Raw genomic sequence first — 19,091 nt, 5'->3', positions numbered from 1 at the left:
ACGTATGATTGAACAAGCCATCAGCATGTTGAAGATGCGCTTCAAATGCCTGGACAACTCTGGAGGTGCCCTACAATCAGCTAGGGTCTCCAAAATGGTTGTGGTTGCTGCACTCTGCACAACATTGGACCTGCAGGAGGAACAAAGCAAAGTGCTCAGATCCTCCATGGAGGATTCGGAGGAGCAGGAGGATGATGGTGAGAAGGAGGAAGATGATAAGGGAAATGCATCCCTAACTGCATACATTGCTGCCCTGGATGCCAACGATGCCCTCATCAATTATAATTCACTTGGGTTATGCCAGTGGACCCATGTCACAAACCCATGCAACAAACACTCTTCACGTTCCCACTCCCCCATGCCATTGACAGTAATCAGTCATTTAAACAACCTAGCACCCCTTCAATCTCCCATATTGCTCCCCATGAATTCATGTCTTCCCATTCATCTTCAAACAAGTTCAAAAGCAACCTGTCATCAAGCACCAAAAATTGGATAAAGTGGTGCCAGAAGATAATATTTATGCAACCTAGCTATAAATCAAAAACTCACCAGCACAACATTTTCTCATACAACAACAAGCATACCCTTGTGCAACTACAAAGCTTTTATTTTTCCTTTATCTCAAAATGACTACATGTTACAACCCTTGGCTTAAGCAGAGGTTGATGTAGGCTGCTTAGACCCATAGTCTGACTGCTGAGATGCTCTTGGCCAACATCCTCTGGGTTTTGGAACCTGTGAGTGCTCCACCTGCATCTGTGTAGAGACAGATACAGCCATTAGGTCACAAGACAACAGGAAAGATTTTTTGGATGGCAGTGTTTCCCACCCCACCACCTGAACAGTCGGGGGGGAATGCATCCCTGCTGATCACAGCAGCCCACAGCCATTTAATGCTCTGAGGATTTCTGCACCACACTTAGTCTTAAGTCCCACCTCAGCGAGCGGCTGGCCTGTCTGATTGAAGTGGAAGTGCTTTGACTGGAGTCTCCTTTTGCTATCCTTCTTCTCACGGCCCAACTACATTTCACTGTTGCCACTGTGCTGGAGAATATGCACTATAAGGCCAAGATATCTATTCCATGCCCTAACATCTTTCTCTAGAACAAAAAACTTTTACTTGCTTGTTTTGTTCTTTTGGTGATAATCTTAAATTTATGCTCTCTAGTTACTGACTTACCAATCAATGAAAATAGATTCTCCATTCTATCTTATCAAAAATTTTCATGACTTTAAACAACTCTGTCAACAAAATTATGATTGTTGAGCTTTAAAAGACAGTAATGTTTTCAATAATTTCCTTTGATTTATGGTGAAACGGAATGCTCTGAATAGGGAGATGGTGATCCTACTAACTCTGTCTGGAAACAGGCCATGTGATCTGGTTGTCATGGGGCAAGAGACCCAAACCTAAACCCATTGAAACTAAACAACAGTTTACACACCTTGATACAAAAAGGGACAGCTGTTTTCTGGAGAGACACAGAGTGAGACAAAGGATTTACTGCTGTATGGGGAAGCAGCAGCTACTGCTGTGAAGAGCAGGGTGAACTGTTTTGTGTTAACACCCAAGCAGAATGTTTGTGAAAATTGGCATTCTGTTTGAAAGGAAGGAAACAAGACTAAAGGACTTTTGAGATTTAAGGAACAAGGAGTCACTAAGGGAGACAATGCTGGCGGATTTTTGTTCTGAAATAATCGGACTGAGTTAAATGATTTTCGAAGGACACTGGATAATTTGACCTGGTGTGGCAATGAGAAGTAAGCCTGCTGGAAGCTGGGATTAATTTGGGACTTATGCTACCCATCTGCCAGAAACGCGTGTAAAGTAAAAACGTTTTGTACTGTATATTTCAATGCATTAATTAGTTGATGCAGAATTATCTTTTCTTTAGTTTGGTGCATTAATTGCCTGTTAAATCCTGTTCAATCTAAGTTTATTTGAGTTTGTTTGTTATAGTAAAATCTTAAAATGTGAAATCTTGTTCTGCAATTCTTTCCATCGGTCGCTAAGGAATTAATCTCTTTTTTTAAAAGTTATTGGTCTCCAAGGGATCATAACAACACCCATTATTTTGTTATAATATATGCTATGTTCTTTTTTCCTATTCCTATTATGAATGTGTTCAGTTTTGGACTAGAGAGAGCTGACAATGCAAAGTAAGATACTACCAATAATAAAGGACAACACATAATATCCCAGGGACCACTAGAAGTAGAGTAAATGGCATCAGTAAATGGAAAATTCTAGAGGAAGTATTTTCGTGTGCTGATCTGTAGGAATGCAATTAAAGAAAATACAGGAGAATACTGTATGGCACAAAATGCTCCATTTAGTACATGTTAACATAAAATCAGTTTATGGAAAATAATGGAAGAAATGAACACTAAACTTAAAACTTCAGTAGGAAACCTCAGAAACAGAGACACATGTATTTTTTATAAAAACAAAAGATAGTGTGAGTACCTTCAAGGTTATAATTATGGAAATTTGGACCATGTGACTAATAAACTCAGGTTCAATCTTCTGACTGATCCAATCATTCAAACTCCTATAACACACTCCCAGTCAGCTTTTATTCTCCATATAAATAATGTGATGAAAACATCCAGAAAAGTGCAGAGATTGGGCACTTAAATACTTATTTAATAGCTGATACAGGTTTTATTCTTGTCCCTTTAAATACATCATTCAGCTAAAGTGTAATTAAATATGTTTTTCCAGTCCTAACATTCTGAATAAAAATATTTGTGATCAATTTTCTTTTGTTTGCTTTACTTAGTTGAAATTAAAATCAAAGCATCTATATTTACTCTAGGGTATAAAACTGGCCTTGATTCAGGTACTGAATTAGTTGAATTTTCTATCAAACTGAAAGCCAAGCCAAGGTATAATAAAAGCGCTTTCAATTTTGTAAAGGTGTATGGTAAAGCTCAGCACTGGTGGAAAGCATGGTCTCTGCCAAAGCTATTTTCTGCTTCTGGCACTATAGGCTGACTAAAATAATTGAACCTGCAAGCAGCAGCATTCAGGTTTTTTTATTAACTCCCAAAATGTGAAACAGAACTGCGAGAATTATCTAACCTGGTGAAAAGGAACATTAAAATGATATTAAAACCCAACCTCATATCATTGCTCTGAAGTTCCATAGCTATTTATTCAAAAATAAGAAAATTACTCAGCAGCGAAGTGTTTTTGGACTTTATCACCTCTGATTTACATAATATCCCCAAAACAACAATAAGCTCTTGCCCTAATGTCAGAACATTGAACTGGAGGTCAGGTTGCGCCATTGATAAACTAGGCTGTACAAATATCGCCTGAAAGTTTTCCCTGTATGTCCAGTCATGCCCAAGTATAAAAGGCTGTTTGATATCTCTGATCTGTCACTGAGACCTCTTACTTTCCATCTGTCAGATCCTGAACTAAATATCTGTAAATATTTCTCACGTAAAATTGTTAACCTATGGTTTAGATAAACGAAAGAGCAGTGAATTTGGACTCAGTTGGATTTCTCAAAAAATAAATGAACTGATTACCAATTCAATTGAAAGCAGAAGTTTGCAGAATGGTTCAAAGATAGAAAGGAGATTGAATTAAACAGTTCTGAAGTGCAAACTACATGTGCTCACTGCTATTTTGTAGACTTTACCTTTTAAGTTCTTTTACTGGAAGAAGTCTAGAGCATTTAATAAGCTCCAGTGCAAGAGCAAGTAGAAGCCTGTAGTGTGTTTGCCAGGAAGGCCTAAAGTAACAATTTCATGAGTCCTGCATTATCAAACTGAAAGCATAGGCCATCCATCAGGGGAGGTTTCAAGTATTGTACCAAAAGGACTATATTATAGTTCTTGGAGAATAAGCATTACTTATTGGAAGGACTGAACATTGGAAAGGTTTGGAGAATCCACTGGAACCCTGACTCCTTTAGGACCTTGTTGTAAGTAGAATATGACTCAATTATTAAAATTAATATCATAAAGGAGAGGGAAACTAATATAGACTTGCAAATGTTGGTATCAGGTTGATGGTATGGAGGGGGAAAAATTGGCTAGCCCATGAAAATAGGTGAGGGGATTGAAGAACATAATTAATCCACATCTATTCACTGCATGCATGCAGCATGTTAACTTGTGCTGCCTGCTACACAGGCTTACATAGGCTTACATAGGATATACGGCACAGAAACAGGCCATTCAGCCCAAATAGTCCATGATGGTGTTTATGGTCCAATCGCACCTCCTCCCATCTTTCCTCATCTAGATCTATCATTGTAACCCTATATTCCCTTCTACCTGATATGTTTGTCTAGTTGGCCCTTAAAATATCAGCTTCAACCACTCCCTGTTGTAGTGAGTTCTTCATTCTCAATACTCTCTGGGGAAAGAAGTTTCTTCTGAATATTCTATTGGATTTCTTGGAGACTACCTTATAATGATGTGTCTATAGTTATGCTCTTCCCCACAAATGGAAACATTTTTTCTGTATCAACTATCAATACCTTTCATAACTTGAAGACCTCTATTAAGTCACCAAGAGCCTTTCTTCCAAAGGAAAAGAAACCCAAACTGTTCATCCTTTCCTGACATGCATACCCACATATTTCTGCTATCATCCTTTGTGGATCTTCTCCGCACCCTCTCCAGTGTCTCCATATCCTTTTTATAATATGGCATGCAGAACTACATATGGTCTAAGTGTGGTCTAACCAAGGTTCAATACAGGTTTTGCATAACTTCCCTACTTTTCTATTCTAGCACTCCAGAAATAAAGCTTAGTTTGTGTTTTCATATGGCCTTGCTAACCTGTGATGCTGGATTTGTACTCTGAGACTCCTTTGTTCCTCTTCCCCACCTGGACTCAATAATAAGTAAATAATTACTTTTAAATAATAAGTGACCTTTCTATTCTTCCTACCAAAATATGCTACCTCACAATTATCTGTGTTAAACATCATTTGCCAATTATTTGCCAATTCTGCAAGTTTATTAATGTCCTCCTATAATTTGTTGCACACCTTAGTATTAAACATTCTCCACCATACCCACCCAGTTTGGTGTCATCCACAAATTTATAAATTTTTAAATGATTGCTGCATGCAACCAAAGCTGCTATTAGGAAGAGAGTTCCAGAATTTCGAAGCAGCGACAGTGAAGGAACAGCAATGTAGTTTCAAGTCAGAATGGTGTGTGACTTGGAGGGGAACTTGCAGGTGGTGGTACCCCATGCATCTGCTGCCCTTGTCCTTCCAAGTGGTAGAGATCAAAGGTTTGGAAGGTACTGTCAAAGGAGGCTTGGTGAGTTGCTGCAATGCAGCTTGTATATGGCACACATTGCTGCCACTGTGCATCAGTGGTGGAAGGAGTTAATCGTTAAGGTGGTCGATAAGGTGCCAATCAAGTGGGCTGCTTTGTCCTGGTTGGCATCAATCTCCTGTTGGAATGCTGTTGGAGCTGCATTCATCCAGGCAAGTAGGGAGTATTCCATCACACTCCTGACCTTTTTAATATTCTTTCATGGGATGCAGGCATCACTGGCAAGGCTGGCATTCATTGCCCGTCTCCAATTTTCCTTGGACTATGTGGCTTGCTAGACCAATTAAGAGGGCAATTAAGAGTCTGGATCTGGAGTCACATATAGACCAAGCCAGGTAAGGACAGCAGATTTCCTTAATGAACATCAATGAACCAGATGAGTTTTTATGATAATCGTTTCTTGGTTCCCATTTCTGAGCTTTTTAATTAATTAATCAATTGAATTTATTAGTTAATTGAATTTAGATTCCAACATGAAGGAATTTGAATCTGTCTCCCAAGATCATTAGCCTGGGCCTCTGGATTATCAGTCCAGTGATACCACTGTCTCCTCCTTGTAGATGGTGGAATCAAGTACCAGGATATCTTGGATTGCAGAGTTTCGCTTCCTGCCATCCAAGGAGTCAGTGGATCACACATTTCCACCAATGCTGCCTGCCCCGCAGCCATTTCACGCTCCAACAAGCATTAATTGGCTGGAGACTGAGCTTCCACCCCTCATTCGGGAGAGGTCCCACCACAGAGAGCGACTGGCCAACCTGGTTGGCCGGCACCCCTCTCGTCCCAGCAGCATCAGAAGCTGTGGTGAACAGGACTGGGACTGAAGCAGTCCCCGGAGCCTAATCCCTGGGAGTCCAGGACCAGGTGAGTTTTGGGGTTTCAGGAACTGTAGGAGAGACCTGGGGGTTGGACAGAGGGAGGTTGTAATATCATTCGAGAGGAAATGGGTGGTGGGGGGGGGAGCCTCCGCAGGGGTCAGACCTTTTTAGGGGCGGAGCAAATGGGCCTGCCTAGACCTTGCCTGACCCAGTGTAAAATTGTGGATAGGCCAGGGCAGGCAGGAATCTGGTGGGAAGGCCTTCCAAAAAATTTTACGGTCACTGCACTGCCTACAAAACCATTAGTAGGGGAACATAAAATTCTGCCCTGGGTGTGAGTTACTCACCACAGAATTCCCAGCCTCTGACCTGCTCTTGTAGCCTCAGTAAGGCTTGTCCAATTCAGTTTCTGGTCAATGATAACTCCCCAGGATGTTGATAATAGGGGATTCAGTGATGGCAGTGCCATTGAATGTCAAGGGTAGATGTTTAAATTCTTCTTGTTGGAGATGGTCATTACCTGGCACTTGTGTGGTACGAATGTTACTTGCCACTCATCAGCCCAAGCCTGAATATTGCCCAGGTCTTGTATAAATATGGGCAAGCCTGATTGTAACTTCATCACCAGGTGGTGGTCTCTGCTGCAAGCTCATATTTGGAACTAGTGAACTTAGACTTCTTAGTTTGTTCTACCTTTGGTATTGGTTATAAACTCCTGGTGAATACAATGGCCCACTCCCCGTCTGCAACATTAGTCCCATTGTGTATGCTAAACAAAATTCCAGAATCTTAGAAGTAAATAAATCAGATCAGCACCTCATCCACCACTCAATTCATATTTCAAAGTTTAGCCATAACTTTAACAAACAAGATGGCAAGTTTTACATATGCTTTGTGAAATTGGAACCAGGTTATCTGTAAGTTCTAAACAGCACCATATGTCGCTTAACTTGACCCTAAAGTAGATATTTGTCTTCACTGCATTTAATGCATCTTAATTTAATAGTTGTATTACAAATATTAGGAGCAGGATTATAGAATGGCCTAAAATCTCAGAGGCCAGGATTTTACTCTCATCAGGCGGACACGCGCCTGACCCAAACCTGCATCAAATGATACTCGATGATGTCGGGCGAGCATCCAGATGTCATCGCACACTCACGCGATTTTAAATCGGCATGCACGCAGGAGTCAGCAGCATGCCCACCGACTATTGAGGCTACTGAAGTGCCAGTTGAATTAAATTTTTCACTACCCGTCCAACCTATGGTTGGCGGGCAGGTGAAAAGGCCAAGCGGCCTTTAGACTTTTTGCGAAACCTCATCCACGGGCAGGATGAGGTTTCGTTCAGTGATTTAAAAAAAACTTTTTTTCAAACTAATTTCTAACATGTCCCCTCATGTGATTCTGTTATGAAATGTTATAAACGTTTTTAAATTCTTTATTTTCATTGTTCAAAGTCTTCATCTCCTCTGTGTCTCAGGGAGCTTTTCCTGTGCGCACCCGTGAACTTGCATGCTCACCCTTCTCTCCCGCCCCCACACAGGCAGCACTGAGTGCTGCAGCATGCTTTTCACGCTGGCCGCTCCTACTCGACCCCTCCGAGCCTGTCCAATGAGGGTAAAATTCTGCCCTGAGACTGAGAGTAGTTTCAAATTCCACCCTGTTCAAAATTTTGAAGACCAGAAAATGTCCTCAATAAGTAATTGTGGCAACAAATTGGAACGTGCAACCTAGTTAAAATGGGACAGTCAGTCACAACAATGGAATGCCCATTTAATTTTACTTGTTTTTTTCTTAAATAAGTGGAATTTTAACTCACTTTCAAATTTAATGACACATCCACAGGTTTTCAAGGCTTCCTGAAATATTAGCACAAGCAAAGCAAGAACACAATGGCAATTGAGGGGGCTGATTCAAACTCATGGAAATATTGCATTAAAGGCTTCTTACTTACAGCTGATCTTTTACTTGCTAGTGGAAAATGGCTTGTTCACAATAATTTCACTGAGAGTTTACTTTTCATGCTTTGGGGGTTTTTCTGAATCACATCAGGATGGGTGGTGCTTTGATTGCCATAGATTGGACCTTGGATGAGGATCAATGTGACCAGCCATGACATCAACAACAGCAGCAGCAGTCTACTAATGAGAGAACATTTGAACAACAGACTTTCAGGCATTTCAGGTTGTCACATACAGTAGTGACAGACATCTGCAGCCTGCTGGAAGAAGACCCGCTCCGTAGTGGTCACACATTACCAAAGTTATTACAGTTTCCCAACATTTTTGCCTCTGGATCCTTCCAGGGCTTGGCCAGGAACATATCCAGGAACTAAAAGCCAGCAGTCTATAAATGCAAAAGGCAGGTGACTGACTGATGGGTTGTTTGCTAGGGCTGGCAGTTGTGCAAACTTTTCCTATGATGATGCTAATAAGAGTGAGCTTGTGCTTGGATTTGCATCTCTGGCTGGCTTGCCACAGTTGCAGGGCATCATTGACTGCACATTGTGGCAATTTGAGTATCCCCATAATAACCAGGAGGTCAAGCACAAGCTCTTGTACTCCATGAATGTGCAAACAAAAAAAGAAATTTACGCAGATGTTTACACAATGCTTTCATTCTCTGGCAGTCCAAGTTCCCTGACATCTTCAAACCTGCAAGCATTCTTAAGTAGGGGCTGGTAGGAGACTATGGATATACACTTCAAACTTGGTCAATGACACCCATTAGGCACCCACAAATAAAGTCCAAAAGAGTTACAATGAATGACATATGACCACCAGAGGAGTGATCAAGCAAGCCATTAGCACGCTGAAGACACATTTCAGATGTTTAGACAGATCTGGAGACATCCTTCAGAATTTGCAAGCAAGGGGCTCCAGGATGGTTATGATGTGTTGCACTCTGCACAACATTTTGCAGCAGCAAGGCTTAGATTTTGGGTGGTTGAAAGGAGGGGAGGCGGGGTGGTGGTTGGGTGGGGGGGTCAACAGGGGAAGCGAAAGTGCTTTGAGTTTTTGTCTATTTGTTAGTGAGTTCGGGGTGGTAAGATCAGCATTTATTGCCCATTCCTAATTGGCTTTAAGTGCAGTGTTTAATGTTCCATGGAGCTGGTCACACAACCCATAGAAAAATGCATGCCCTCTGACACCAATGCACTAGTGCTTGATGCCAGCTCCTCTATTCTCTCTGTAATCCTGGTCAGTGTGCTTGGAAGGCTTGTACTACATTCTCTGCTGCTGCCCAATGATTCTCCTTTTTATCAAAAGCTCCAGGGTACAGCATTTGTGTCCAGCCGAAAAGAGCTTGGAGAAGGCTGAAGCCTCTGATGTATTGGCTCCCCACAGCTGCCCTCGCCATCACTGCCTGCTCACTTCTGAAGTGTGAGTCACCAGTGAGTATCATAGTATGCATGAGTAATATGATGGTACACTCTGAGAAGGAATCAACTCCTTTAAGAAATTATCACCTGATACCACCACTGACTTCTGCTGCATGTGTGAGGCTCTGTGAGAAAAAACGGACAGGAATGAGGACTGGCGCAGTAAAAATGTTGCAACTTATCATTATGAAGATGATCATATTTCATTCACTCTTAAAATCAAGTCAACATGACTGAGTGCTGCATGACTTGAGGGTCACTGATATTTAAATGCGTCACCAGGTCAATCAAAGCACTTCCTGTCTCCCTGTCTCCAATGGGCCAGGGGCACTGAAGCTCCATTGAATGCCACACCCTCTGCAGTTGCTAGTAATGAGATGAAAGGAAGGGTTCCTCCAGCTCTCTCACTCTACTTAATATTCTGTGCTCTCATGTAATGAGGAAAGAACAGACCTGTGAGTGAGTTTAATGTTGTGTTCACCAATGGATTTGATGAGTGCGAGTAACAGGGAGAGGCATGAGCATGAGAGTGAAGTGCAATCGGTGGATGGATAGGAGTGGATACGAAACAGAAGGATGGCTACACTTGCCAAATAAGTGGTTTTGTGGAGTGATGTGATGGAGTAGGCTTGACAAGACAAAGTGGGGGTGGGATGTTTTGCAGAACTGGAGGTAGGTGAATGTGTAATTGTTCTGACATTTACTCAATTAGATCATTAAAGCATTTCCTGCCCTAAATCCAGGAATGTGGTGCAATGGACAACCTCCAACCATGACTTCTTGGTGTCAACAGCCGTTTTCTTCCCACTCATTGCTGGGATAGAGTTCCTCCCTGGCTCCTCACCAACCGCAGCAGCACATTAAATGAGGGGCCATTGAACTGTGACTCAAGCTGCAACCACCATAGTTGCTCCTCTCTTGCAAATTCCAAATTCCTTCAAATTCTATCTTTGAATTGTTCTTTTAAGTGGGATAATGTTATCATCACTCCCCATTGAAACAGGGCTTGACAGGGTCGATGTAGATAAGATATTTACCCTGACTGGTGAGTCTAAAACCAGAGAACATAATCTCAGGATAAGGAGTGGGCTATTTAAGACTGAGATGAGGAGGAATTTCTTCACTCAGAAGGTGGTGAATCTTTGGGATTCTCTACTCTAGAGGGCTGGGAAGCTCAATCATTGAGCATGTTCAAGATAGAAATCGATAATTTCTGGAAACTAATGACATCAACGGAGATAGTGTGGGAAAGTGATATTGAGGTAGATGATCAGCCACGATCTAACTGAATGGTGGAGCAGGCTTAACGGGCCGAAAGGCCTACTCCTGTTGCTATGTTCCTTTATTACTCCCGCTTCCACACATTGGATGCCAACCCTGGAAGTAAAATGATAGTGACCTAGCTGTGTTAAAAAGCCACTGACAGATGTTGAACTTATTTTAGTGTTTCCCATGCAATATTGCATGCACCCCATTCCCTGACATGTCTACAAAATAATATCAGGGCCAAAACTTTCATAAAATAGTCCCATTATTTATAGATTCTGATCACAGCATACGTGTGATTGAGACATAAAATGTAAATATACCAAAAAGTCAAATGGCTGTGTCAATGCATAAATGCTATTCATTTCTTTTATTTATACTCGTGATTCAAAATTCAGATTCAGCCACAGATTTTAATACATCCATGCTAGTTATTGCTATCATTTAGATATTCAGATCCATGCAAACAGCATATGACCTCTTGACAATCCACTTAAGAATTAACCTATGGTACATTTTGCAGAATATATCCTGATTTGGAGATCAGGGAATGGTCTGATGGAATTAGGTAAAGTATATTCAGGAGAGAAAAGCACAAGGTTTGCATTATCTGGAACTATGAGAGTAGTTGGCATGAAATTATGAATGACTACCCCTAGAATCAAGCAAGTCACAAGCTTCATGCAGAGCTAGAACCAGGGCCTTGAAGCAGGTATGTGGAAAACCCCACAGGAGTTCTGCAGTCAATATAGTCATGAGGATATTTGTTCTTTTATTCTGCCAGCAAAAACAAAACACTTCACATGCAAACAACAGACTTTCTTATTTAAGAACAAAATAAGTTTTTGAAATACCAAGAATCATTTGAAAGTAGGTTAGCAACCCTTTGAAAGCCAAATCTTTACATTGCTTGCTATGTTTTAATATTTTACCCTCCTCATGCACATATTTTTGGTTTCCTGATGAACTCTCCACCTGAATCCTATCACTGACAGTGGGAATGTGTGAAGAGGCTAAGAAATTCTCCACCCCAGTGTCACACAGTGCTCTGCACAGCTGTAGGATTCTTCCTGTAGGCTGAGACAGACCATGTCATTCATTCACACATGTACTGGTAAACACAGGTAAAGGTGAGATTGAAACCATATTATATTTACAGGTTGTGTAAAACAGCAACAACAGCATTTATATAGTGCCTTTAACATTCCTAGGTGCTTCACAGCAGTATAGTCAAAGAAAAAACTCCTATGTAATCCTAGGAGGGTTGCATTGTGGGCAGGGAAAGATGGGGGTCCATAGTGTCAGAAAGATCCAAATTGTTATCAGAATGGCAATCAAGAAGGGCAGTGCACCTTTTGGAGAACTTAAGGGCTGGACTCTCCATTACCTGGTAGAGTAGCAATGTAGTGGGATTTTGACTGCACCAGAACAATGACCCATTGGTCAGGGTTTATTTGGTATTCAGGAAGGATTTCTGGCATGATCACAAATGTGTCCGCTGCTGGCATTCAGAGACTCCAGAGACTACAGCAACCTTGCTCTTGCCAATCTCTGTGGTTGGTGGGACAGCTGCAGCTTAATTGCCGGACCCCATCTCTGCACCGGCATTTATGTATTTACATGGGAAAGTGGTACCTGGCAGTGATCATGGTAGAGATAGCTAAGGAAAACTGAGCTCAGGTAGAAATGTGACAATTTGCCTCACTGCCCAGTTGTGCCCTATTTTCTAGTTTTGGAATGAAATTCCAGGCCAAAAAGATATAGACTTCATGCATTGTTCAAAAAGTTGTTATTGAGTAAATGGTACAGGTGACCCCAGCTGTGTGGCATAGTTCCCATCCAAAGGACTGAGCTCCAATCTCAGCCTTGGGTAACTCAGCTATCCTCCATGTGCAATTGAATGGGATTTTCAGCTAGGGCTGGATTTTACGGGGGGTGGGTGGGGGAGAAGGGATGGACTGCTTGCCAGCTCGTTGCAAGAATCAGCTGGCAGCTGACGCACAGAAAAGAAGCCCGCCCTGCAGCCGTAGCACACTGCAGGCAGGCTGAATAGGCCAACAGTGGGACTTCGCCCTTCAGTGGGAGGAAGTCCCGTCCTTGAGAGCTGCCAGCCAATCAGATTGGCCAGCAGCTCTAGCAGTCCCAGCAGCGCCACATCCGTGCAGTGGGTGCTGCTGGGACTGCAAGCAGGCCCACGAAGAAGGCAGCCATGGCACCCACTCCCAGGTAAGTCAGGAGTCTTGGACAGGGAGGGATCTAATGTGGGGTGGTGGGTCAGGATGATGCGCTTTGGAGGTCAGGTAGACAGGAACAAAGGGGAAGGGGGAACATCTTGGGGGAAGGGTGTCCAAGATGCACAAAGGGCATCCCACGAATGATGTGACCCACCCCTCCCTTCCAGACTTTACAAAAATGTTTTTAAAAAATAGCCTGCCCACTCCCGCTCACCAGCCCATGCCAATTTGGCATGGGCAGTATATTATATGGGTCAATCAGCTTGTTAACAAACTCAATTGACCTTAATTATGTATTTTAATATGGCGGGCGGGCTGCCCACTTTGGCACGCATGTTATGGGGGACAACTCAGTGTGTGCGGGAAGGTGGTGGGCTTCCCACCCTTTGTATTTTACATGCCCCCCACCACTGAGAACACGCCCAGTGGGGAAGTGCAAAATCCAGCCCCCTAGAATCAGGAAGGAAGCCTGTACCACCTCAGTAAGTAATTGCACCACCTGGTGGCTGAGAGAGAATGGGAAGGATGATGGCTCTGAAATAGCAAGTGACTTAGACAGTCATTTGCCCCTAGCATTAATGAAGATGGAATAAAGAAAGACGAATTGTAGGATATAGCAGGAAATCTTTTCTTTCCACATGGCTACAGATTGAATTTCCATCATCACCTTTAATAATCCGAATTTATTCTCTGTTTATCAACAGGAATTTTTGGCTTGCAAGAAAGAAATTCCTGATGACATAATGCCTTTAACCTCTGCTCTTGAACCATCCCAGAGGTCTTTAGTTCTTTTTAAACATGAAACAGATCCTTGAATAGAATAATTGTCTTAAACTGTGCTTTGTGACTATGAATTCTCTCAGGCATATTAATGAATTCTATGGCAGGCACATGACATATGGAGGTATTAATGGAAGCTTGGAATGACTATTCATCTGCATCCTGAGTTTTTACTCACAGACAATGGAGTAGATTTAGAATTTCTGTGATAGTGTAAAGTGGGTGATAACAGATCGACAGCCTGTTTTACATCTCTCACAATTTTTATTTCCATTGAAGTCTGAAGAGACAAAATTTGGGGCCCTTATCTTTTGTTAGGAGAGTGCGAAGTGCGATTAAGGCAATGACCCAAGTGGCTGATGTATCCCATCACATTCTTCTGGATGTAATTAGGGGCAACTTATGAAGAGAAATTATGCCATCTGATAGTAATATACAAAGAGTTAGAATTCATTTATAGACAATAGAGATAAAAGGAATTTGGTCTGATGAATATTGCACATTAACCAGCGAAGTTTGATTGACTGCACATGCCAAGATGCCACCAACCATATTTGCAGACTCTCTTGCACCTACCAGTGGTTGATTCTGAGGAATTCTTCATAGAATATCATCCTATCTGCATATGTATTGGTTAAAAATACGTGGTCAGGTTTATTTACAAGTTAAATAAAGCACAAAAGGGCTAATATTCCAAATGCTCGCTTCCAATCCAGTGCAGTGCCAGGAACTCATATCTGGAAATTATGGACTTAATGCCAGGGTTTTCTGTCTATAATAGATAATAATTCATTGGCGATATAAGTGGGGACACATCTGTACCTGTTTCTTTCCACAAATACTGCCTGACCTACTGAGTATTTCCAGCACTTTCTGTTTTTATTTCAGATTTCCAGCATCCGCAGTATTTTACTTTTGTCGGAGTTGAACATTTTTAAGGATCTCCTAAATGTATTGCTATCACCTATTAGAAAAAAAAATGAACAACTAGAAATCATCTGCTGCAGTTTTTGGTAACGGGTGTCATGATTACTCTTTTCAGGTTGAGGTGGGGAATGTCACAAAATTCATGTAGTAATCTCACCTGAATGATTGTGGCGCTAGCCAGTATGGAGTTGATGGCAAGAAAGAAAGCTATAGACTGCAGGAAGACATCAATGGAGTGATCAGGTGGGCAGAAAAGTGGGAAATGGAATTTGGTCCAGAGAAATGTGAGGTAATGTATTTCAGAAGGGCAAACAAAACAAGGGAATACACAAAAAATGGTTGGATCTAAGATGTATGGAGGAACAGAGGGACCTTGAAATGCATGTCCACCTATCCCTGAAGGTACAGGACAGGTAAAGAATATAGTTAAGAAGGAATATGTGGTGTTTTCCTTTATTGGCTGAGGCATAGAGCATAAAAGGAGGGAGGTTATGCTGGAACTGTATAAAATGCTAGTTAGGCCTCAGTGAGAGAACTGGTTCAGTTTGGGTCACTGCATTACAAGAAGGATGTGATTGCTCTAGAGAGGGTACAGAGAAGATTTACAATGATATTGCCAGGAAGGGGGGAGGATTTTAGCATTGAGGAAAGATTGCATTGTCTGTGGTTGTTTTCTTTGGAACAATGGTGAGATTTAATTGAGGTGTATATAATTATGAGGAGCCTGGATAGAGTGGAAAGGAAGGACCCTGTTTCCCTCAGAGAGAGGTCAATATTTTAAAATTATTTTATGGGATGTGAGCATTGCTGGCAAATCCAGTGTTTGCCATTCATTCATAATTGCCTTTAAGAAGGTGATAGTGAGCTGTGTTGTTGGGCTGCTGCAATCCATCTGATGTAGGTACACCCATAGTGCTGTTACAAAGGGACTTCAAGGATTTTAACCCAGTGACAGTGAAGGAATGCTGATATAATTCCAAGTCAGGACCGTGTGTGGCTTTGAAGGGAACTTGCAGGTGGTGGTGTTCCAATGAGTCTGCTGCCCTTCCCTCTGGAGATTGTGGGTTTGGAAGGTGCTGTCATAGAGTCTTGCTGAGTTGCTGCAGTGCATGCTGTACAATCCATGGTACACACACTGTCACTGTGCATCACTGGTGGAGGGTGTGAATGTTTAAGGTGGTGAATGGGGTGCCAATCAAGCAGGTTTCTTTGTCTTGGATTATGCTGAGATTCTTGAGTGTTGTTGGAGCGGCGGTCATCCAGGCAAATGGAGGGAATTCCATCACACTCCTGACTTGTACCTTGTAGATGATGGACAGGGTTTGAGGGGTCAGGAGGTGAGTTACTTACTGCAGGATTCCCAGCCTCTGATCTGCTCTTGTAGCTGCAGTATGTATATGGCTGGCCCAGTTAGCTTTCTGGTCCACGGTAACCCATTGTTGATCGTGGGGGAATCAGTGATTGATAATGCCATTAAATGTCAAGGTGAGATGGTTAGACTCTCTCTTGTTGGAGATGGCCTTTGCCTGGCACTTGTGTGGCATGAAAGTTACTTGCCACTTATCAACCCAAGTCTTAATATTGTCCAGATTTTGCTGCAGGAATGGACTACTTCAATATCAGGAAGCTTAGATTTAAAGTAATTGGTAGAAGGATTAGAGTGGAGTTAAGGAGTAATCTGTTCACCCAGAGGATGATGGGGGTCTGGAATTCACTACCTGAAAGGCTGGTAGAGATAAAAATCCTCAACACAGTTAAAAAATAGTTGCATATGCATTTGAAGTGCTTCGATTTACAGGGCTACAAACCAGGAACTAACGGTAGGATTAGACTTGATGACTCTTTTTCAGCCGGCACAGACACGATGGGCCATATGGCCTACTTCTGTACCATAATTTTTCTATGTTTCACACCACCAATGTCTCATGCTGCTTATTGCATCATGCCCCCATCACCAAGTAGCAATCCCTACCACTCATGATTCATGCCTAACATGCAGGTACTCAACCTCACCCTAACACACTTACCAATATTGCCAGCCTCACACCCCATCTCTTGCTGCCTACAAATACCTCCAGCTTTCAGCTATGACAGGAACGTCATCCAAACAAAGTGTAATTACCCCAATCACTGCCATTATGCCCAACCTCCTGAAAAAAAAGATGATACACAATAGAAGGAAATAGAATCAAAAGGAACAAGGATGCCTGTATCTCCAGAGCCCTATGGAGAAGATGGTTCTCCACATCACAGAATGCAACAGGGGCCATGACATGTGGCATTGCTGAGAAGCTGAGAACATTGCAGATGACAGTACGTTCTCGTCTTATGCCCCTTCTCAACTCCTTTCTCACCTCACCCTGATATCTGACATGATGTGCAAGTTGCTGCTGGTGTGACCATAGACTACTTGCTTCTTACACTTCCCTTCCCTCACACCAACCTTCCTCTTCTGAGTTCCTGCTTTTAGACATCCAAGAACTTCTGTCAGCCCAGCCAGAGCAGCTCCAGGAGTAAGAGGGAGAGCAAAAACACAGCACTGATGAAAAGGCCTCGCTGCTTGATCTGACACTTACACCCAACATCAAAGTTGGGATCAGCACATGGTGAAACATCTGGTATGAGAAGGGCTGCAGTCAGGGCAGGATAAAGGATGTTTCATTTGCCAGTGAGATGTGAGAGTGAGATAGCAGATAGTTTACACTATAGAGGATTCAACTAAGAACCTTGATAGGTGCCATGCAGGATAGCACTGATGGGCATGTACTCTGGAATTCTGGATGCATTAGCTGGCCTGAGAGGCAGTCTTCAGTCATTGTCATGGAGCCATGAGGGAAGTCCAACTCCAAATTGGCAGACGGCATCGCCCAAAGCTCCTCCTCTCTGCAGCCTCTGTTCCATCTCCCTGTCATGCTGCAGACCCAGAGGCATCTCATACATGTTCCGACCTTTGCATGGGCAAGCCACTTACTCTTCTGTCCCCCTTGAAAGCATGCCCTAGAAAATCCGGGCAATCATCACAACACCTGCAAAAACACTCCAGAGTATTTCCAGACACTTTTCAAGAGAAAAAGTTCTTGAAAATCTGCAATATGGGTGCTTGTTCCTTTAAATAACATCAGTAAAGGATCCATATTTCACTAAAAGGCCGGTTGTTCGAAGAGTGATCTACAAATTTATTGCCAGAACTTGTTGTCCAAATTAGGGATCCTGGCATTGCATTAGCTTATTAGGCCATGTGATGTCAAGATAGCATTAATTCAAGGACTTCTAATGCATGCCTGCAAAGTCAAAAATAGGAACATAAACCAGGAAGGTAAATTAGATTTAATACCTTGTAAAATCATGCACAGAAAGCAAAATAAAGAGAGGAAAAGAAAGAAGGGTTTAAGAGTGAGAGAGTTAAAAGAGGCTGAAAGAACAGTTAATTTTTAAAAAAATCTCCCCAACACCAATTAAATTCTGCAGGAATGAGACTTCACACTCACAAAATTACAGTTTCAGTGTCAGAGAGGCAGTAATTTAAACTTATCACACCAGTAAACATTCACTTACACCTGAATGCAACAGTCCTAACTTTTTGTGACCTGTTTAGTGGGTAGCTTGTAGGTAACTTTACATCCTTACATGTTTTTCAATGCCAAGTCTCTCGGCGAGGCACTGTTACAGAGAAGCCTGAGGAGGAGCAGGTTAACTCAGATAGAAACTTCTGGATTCCCTTGTTTAATTGCGTATATGCAGACTCCAGAAGTTGCTGCCTGGTTTACTCCATAATAATGGTGAACATTGTTATTATTACCTCAAAATTACTGCAATATCATTTCTCTCAAGTGAATCTAGAACTTGGCATCATGTGAAAGTGAAGAAAAAATACTTTGGCGTCTGATATGAAGAAATGAATGCATTTTTTTTATTGAGATAATATCTTTATATTGGAGGTGATAACTGTAACTGTTAAAAAGAAAATAGATTAGAATTGAAGTAAAACTGATGATCAGGATGACAAAATAAAATATTTTGGTAGTAAGACTTGGGTAAGATTGAGAAGTGCTCCTGACTATAATTAAGGGCAGAATAAAAAAGCCAAGTTTTTATTAATGAAAAAGAATCAGTATACTAGGAACCCATTGTAGAAAACAAAATAATGGGAAAGAAATTGAGAAATCATAGACAAGTTAGAGAGGTTAGGCGCAGTAGTCAAAATAGTGAGAGGTTTTAGGAATGCATCTCTAGATTAGTTTCTTTAACTTGTGCAGAACATGCCTATCAAGGAAGGAAAAGGTGCTGGATTTAATTCTTTGTAAAGAAGTAGAACAAATAGGGGACCTGAAAGTGGGAGAATATCTGCGAAATATCAAGCACAAT

Source organism: Carcharodon carcharias, chromosome 16 (genome assembly GCF_017639515.1).
Source record: "Carcharodon carcharias isolate sCarCar2 chromosome 16, sCarCar2.pri, whole genome shotgun sequence".
In the NCBI taxonomy this organism is placed as follows: Eukaryota; Metazoa; Chordata; class Chondrichthyes; order Lamniformes; family Lamnidae; genus Carcharodon; species Carcharodon carcharias.
Note: the sequence above shows the minus strand (reverse complement) of the source record.